The sequence below is a fragment of the Euprymna scolopes genome, chromosome 12 (genome assembly GCF_053919585.1).
Source record: "Euprymna scolopes isolate OS-2025 chromosome 12, ASM5391958v1, whole genome shotgun sequence".
Classification (NCBI taxonomy): domain Eukaryota; kingdom Metazoa; phylum Mollusca; class Cephalopoda; order Sepiida; family Sepiolidae; genus Euprymna; species Euprymna scolopes.
In genome coordinates this window covers 142,874,995-142,881,473 of record NC_136493.1, presented here as the reverse complement: position 1 = coordinate 142,881,473, position 6,479 = coordinate 142,874,995, and the positions used below count along the sequence as shown (strand labels likewise).

General features: G+C 36.3%; 2 pseudogenes; both read right to left on the bottom strand.

Moving 5' to 3' along the window:
* Positions 1–2,209: 2,209 nt before the first annotated feature.
* On the bottom strand, positions 2,210–2,347 carry LOC145291700 (U2 spliceosomal RNA; annotated as a pseudogene).
* A 413-nt stretch (positions 2,348–2,760) lies between these two features.
* Positions 2,761–2,890, bottom strand: LOC145291823 (U2 spliceosomal RNA; annotated as a pseudogene).
* Between the last annotated feature and the right edge of the window lie 3,589 nt (positions 2,891–6,479).

Here is a 6,479-nt window from a genome sequence, read left to right as displayed (position 1 = left end):
TTTGTGGGGGTTTACTATTATTAGGGACTGTCATGACTAGCCGATGATCGGATCGAGCCTGCCCGACAGCAAGTCTAGCCGAAGTAAAGGCCAAAGTGGAGCATTGCTAACTCATGGCCACTTGGCTCCGAGGTCATGAGGTGCTCAGCTACTGGGATCCCGTTCTAAGGTATTACGGGTCGCCACCATTGAGGGACTTTTACTCTCTGCAGGGGGGCAGTCGGTGTATTCTGATACTCCACCGACAGGGTCTCGGAGTGGGGTGGGGGAATAAAATAAAAAGGAGAGGGAGAGGGGCTGTTGTTTTTCTTAGAATATCTGCATGAATATAATTACTAGGGCTAGGACAACAGCATATTCTTTTCATCGTTTTGGCACTCGAGTGTGTATCCTGTATGCTTTTATATAGAGTGATGTGGTTTTCGGTTGATTAACTGTGTCTAAAAGGGTCGGATATATACTCGAAAGTCAAAACAATGCTGTTGTCATAGCCCTAATAATTACACATAATAGTTAATAATTACACATAATAGTTAATAATTACACATAATAGTTAATAATTACACATAATAGTTAATAATTACACATAATAGTTAATAATTACACATAATAGTTAACTAATAATTACACATAATAGTTAACTAATAATTACACATAATAGTTAACTAATAATTACACATAATAGTTAACTAAAAGATGAACATTCCATAAGAAAACGAAAAACTAATAAGGAATTAATTAAAATGAATGTCTTCATGTTTTAAACCTGTCAATCGTGGAAAAATTAAAACCTACAAAATTATACGGTAGGAAAATGGAGCTTCGTCTTTTTTTCATAGGATATAAAACACCGTCCTGCGAATGAAAATGCTGTTGCTGATAAGTTATCACGAACATGTGGTATTGCTATTTCTTCCTTGGAACTAAAATCAATTCATAATTTTTTAATACATCCTGGAGCACAAGGCTTTTGGCATTTTGTAAGGCCAGAAAATATGCCATATTCAATCGATGTAGTCTCGGGCATGACTTCTGCATGTCCTAATTGTGCCAAAATAAACCTCGATTCCTTAATTCCCTTATTCATATTCTTCTTCGTTCTACTATATATAACAGTAATAGTTTAGTGGAATACTGTTGGTATATAGATCTCTAAACACTTGTTATAAAATACGTTTATAAGCCAAATTACAACGCAATATTATGAATAAACAAATCGCCGAAATATTACTTTTAATCAAATATATTGTAATGAAGATGCAAGCAGAAAGATCTTTTTCCAAGGTTTTACTTTACGACAAATGCACCAAGTAGCCATGAATGCATGGTAATAAAATAAGAAAAAAGAAATTATTAAAAATAGAAAATAAAGAAAAAGCAAACAGCAAATTCACGTGAGAGGAGATATGCTAATAAAGAGAAAGTCACTTTATAAATTATCATAAAGAAAATTATAAGATACAGATTTGTTTATTTTCATAATGCGTTGTAATTTGGCTTATATACGTATTTTATATGTATCTTATTTTAAAATTTAAACAACGCTTCTATCACGGAAAACACAACTGACATTCACATCTTGTTATATTTGTCCGAATGAAAAACTTAAGGTAATTAGATTTAGTGACAACAATTCAAAACAGAAACCTTGATTAATTGCAGGAACAATATGTTGCATATTGAATCTAAATATTTCACTTAAAAACATTAATAACTGTAAACTTTATTTTGTTTTGTTTTTTTGCAGTGGGTGAATGAGGAGCCAAGCTTAGTAACTGACATCAACAAATTCTCAGCTGACAAAGAGTTTTTTTTTAACGTTTTTATTTTTTGTAATTTTTCATTTTTCTAAGTTTTAATTAGTCCCGCATTTTGCATGGGATCACGTCCTGCATACAGCATCTCACCACCCATGTGTACATTAAACAAGGCCAATAGCCATTAGTCACGTGCTCTTGTGTAATGAATGAATGCGTGAATGTAGGATTGACATGAAATTCTTAAAGATAAATTAAAATGACCAGAAAATGGGCTGAAATGACTTAAATAAATAAAAAGTAAATGACTTAGAATGACTTTAATGAACTTAAGGATGAATTGAATGACCTTAAGAATTACTTGAATGCTGAAGAAATAACTGGAATCCTTCAAAAACAACTTGAATGATCTGGAGAATGACTTGAATGGCTTTGAGACTGACTGGTTGTAAAGTGGGTTATCATTTTACATTAAATTAATACAGAAAAGTGATCCCCCACTTTATATCACAAAGTTACAAACATAAGTACAGCATGCAGTAAGAACAGATACTACACTTTGATCTTGGCCAAAAGGCCAAGAAAGGGGTATTTGCTCCCCCACCGAGCAAATTAGGCACAAGGCCGATTTTTAATGCGAGGAGTGAAGGGGAAATGGGGACCAACTCCCCGGGAGTAGGGGAGCTGGATAGTGACAATTGGTATGAAGGGTTGCCCCTACATTGACCAAGGTCTTATCTGTGGGGTCGCCCCCACATAGGGTCTTTGCTTGCAGTATCTGCCGGAACAGATACTACACTTTGAGATATTAAATCTTTTATTCATGTTAAAAACACAGTCAAAATCAACAATGAACAAAAAAACTTAGGCACATGGCCAACTCAAAAGGGGGGGATTGTGGGGATCGTTGGTCATCCTTGTCACTCCAGAACTAAACAAAATCAAAAGTTTCTCCCAGCTAGTATCTTCTTTCACCATAATACCACATTCACCCTTTCATATTGGGGGATGTCCTACTTAACTCCCAGTTTTTAAAACATTTTTTTTATTGACGTGTAAAAACAAAAAAGGTAATAAAATGGTACAATAATAGATACTACACTTTGATCTTGGCCAAAAGGCCAAGAAAAGCTAAGAACAGCATCTATTAACAACAGACCTTTGATCTTAACCAAAAAGGCCAAGCACAAAAGTGTTACGTAAAGACCGACCAACTGACCGACTGACGGAGTAACTTATAGAGTCGCTTGCACGCGACTAAAAAGCCATAAATTGCAGCATCGTTCGTTGAATTAAGCGCCAAACTAATATGCCACCTGAAAATCATGAAATGAATCAATTTTATAATGGAACATAAAACTTGCAATTTGATAAAAATACTCGATGACCCATCCATAAAATTGAAAAAAAAATCCAAAAGGACACACCAAGCAGATGCATTCCTATTGTTCAAGAAATGCATATATTTATATGATAATTGATACTCGCATCGATTTTACCCTATGAAGTCTGCCACAACTGAGTTGTCCAGAAATTCACAGATGATTTGTTTATAGTGGTGAAGGTTTTGTGCAGAACCAACTACACTTTTTAATACAGCTACTAATCTGGTTGACAAAAGACCGAGCAGACAGTAGACCTTAGGTTTTACAGAATTTTTCCTTTTCCTAAATGTATGTCTTAGTGAAAGTGCATCTCTCCCAGTGAATTAAATGCACCCCAGATGATAACGTACATCCCAGCGCAGTATATACAGCACCTAGTATTTCTAAATAGTCACCCATCTGGTATTGGCCAGGTTCATCATTGTTTAACTTCGGTGATTTGGCGAGATATGAGTGTGTGTGTGTGCGTGCTTTATGCACAGTAATTAAAAAATTGGTTTGTTTTAAATGTTTTGTTTCATTTTACTTCAGTCGAAGTTCTCAGAAAGGACCCTTCCTCGGGACTCACACTTGATCTATATAAGATACATAGATATTCGAATATTCCATTTAAAGTTTTCTTTTACCTTTCAAACATAGAAAACGTAAAAAACCACACCCTGTATATGGACGCCCTGAAGATATTTGCAAAAAGGAATTGAAAAAGCTGATAAAAGCGATCAGAATCTTCAGTGAAAATGTCAAAATGAAATTCGGAATGGAAAAGTGTGCGCTGCTTGCGATAAAAAGGGGGAAAATTGAAAACAGAGGGCAAAGAACTGCCCAACCAAAAAGAGATGAGGACTTTTTGGCAAATACGACACATGAATATTTGAGACTTCTGGAAAAAGAAGCATAAATGGAAGAGAAAATTGGAAAATTATACTTCAGTAGAACAAGAAACCCTTAGAAACGAAGTTACATGTTAGATGTAGCAAAGGATATAAACAGTATCCTTAATACGATATTCTGACATCTTGATTATAAGACTAGGAAAGTAAAAGCTATGCACAATGCATTAGATACGAAGGAGGCCAGCGCATCTGCTACTTGTCTCTCACTCCTAGACAAGGTTCAAAAGAGAGTCGCCAATATGATAGGCCCTGAACTGGCATCTAAGCTTCAGCCTCTGTCCCATCGACGAAACGCTGCATCCCTCTGCCTGTTCTACAAGTATTTTAATGGTGAATGTTCCAATGAACTACAAGCACTTGTACCCCCTCGACGTAAATACCCCCAACAAACCCGACAAGCAGCAAAATCCCACCCCTTCACAGTTGAGATCCCTAGATGTAAGAGAGCTTTCTACTCCAGTAGTTTCTTCCCCAGAACAGCTAGACTTTGGAATTCCCTGCCGGGTCCCTGCTTCCCTAATCGTACTGACATGCAGAAGTTCAAGTGTAACATGAACCGACATCTTGCTGCCCAACTCCCCACCTAATACCCCTGTAGGATATGTCCCTAATAGTAGCCCCTTATATCAAAGTGGCAATGTGCCTTGTTTGGGGTGAAAATGTAATAAAAAAAAAAGGATACTGACTGCATAAAAGAAAAGAGGAAAGAAGACGATTGCTGAGGATAGAAAACTGTTTGGAAGGCGAAAAAAAGAAATGGGGAAAAATAGATAATTCCGAACACAGAAGGCTGATCACCACAGCAAGAGATTGAACAGCACAGGGAGTAGCAAAAACCATAAACACGAAGACGAGAAAAGAAAAGTGGAAGAAAAAAGTTACCTGAATGATAAATAAGAATGAGAGGAAAAAAAAAACTTATGAAAAGAGATGGATACATGGCTACGAAAAGGACACATGAACAAACAGAATCGCTACTGACAGCTGCATAGAACAATGCAATTAGATCTAACTAGAAAGCTTTAAGGAGTTCTTAGCAAAGATCAGAGTTGGTTTAGGGTTAGGGTTAGGGTTAGGGTTAGGGTTAGGGTAGAAGTGTAGAAGTATATTACATAATATATGCTCACACTGAACTAACACCTTCAATACGGATTAATGACTGTTTTTTTGCATTGCTTTTATCGGTTTTCCTATTTTTCTTTCGTCTTTTTTCCTATTCCAATTAAAAACATTTCGTAGACACAGCATATTGTCAAATAGTTACTTAGCTTTTCTTTTCCTATTTTTTTGTCGTTTTTATTTTTAAAATAAATTTCAAATCTTCACTTTTTATGAAAACGTTTATTGATCTGAAACAAACTCGTTAATATCTCTTGTTTATATATATATATATATATATATATATATATATATATATATGCCAGTACAAAAAGCAGGTAGAATTCCCCCCAAAAAAAGCAGGAGAGAATTCCAAAATCTAGCGGCTTGAAGGAAGAAACTATTAAAGTAGAAGGCTTTCTGGCATCTAGGGACCTCAACTGTGAAGGGTGAGATTTTGCTGCTAAACGAGTTTGTCAGCGGTATGTATGCCCACGAGTGTGATCAGTTCATACTTTTAAAACTGACAAAAGGAATGCAACAGTGCGGCGATGGAACAGGGGTTTGAGATTGGTTGACAATGCGAGGCATATTAAATTGAAGACTTCTTCGGACCATGATCAAAAGAGACTAGTGGTAGATGCACCAACCCAGATATGGCAACAATACTATGCATGGGTGAATGGTAGCTTTGTGCAAGCAATCTAGCACAATAGAGGAAACCCACCTCCTTTGCAGCAGCCTTCGCAATGTCCTCAGCATATTTTTTCCAGTTTATGTTGCCTGTGAATGTTAAATCGAGGAGTTTGAAGGAAGAAATCTTATGTAGGGTGTTATCAGTCATGACTAGCAGTGATTGAGAAAGATTCTGGTAATTGTTAAAGGAAAGTAGATTAGTCTTAGTAGTATTAAATGTTATCAACCAATTACGGTCGTTTTCTAAGGAAATCGTCCATTGCCTCACACATGTGTACATCCGTTTTTCCCCTCGTGCTTGTTATAGAGCATTATATCATCGGCAAATGTTAGTTTCAAATCAGCAAATCATCGTCCTTTGTTCACTCTTCAGTCGTTGATTTAGAAGAAAGTCAACAAGGGAAGATCATTCACTGATCATCTGTTGATTTGGAACCGACGGTACTGATGTTATAATTTTCTATACTATACACACACACACATATATATATATATGTATACTAGCATTTCAGCCCGGCGTTGCCCAGGTGTTTGGATATGTATGTTGAGCAAAAAAAAAAAAGTGGTAGTGGCAAGGCAGGCTCGAACCCGTACTGCAAAAGAGGAAAAGAATGGGGTAAAACATAACGTCTATGCTGTTACGACCACCG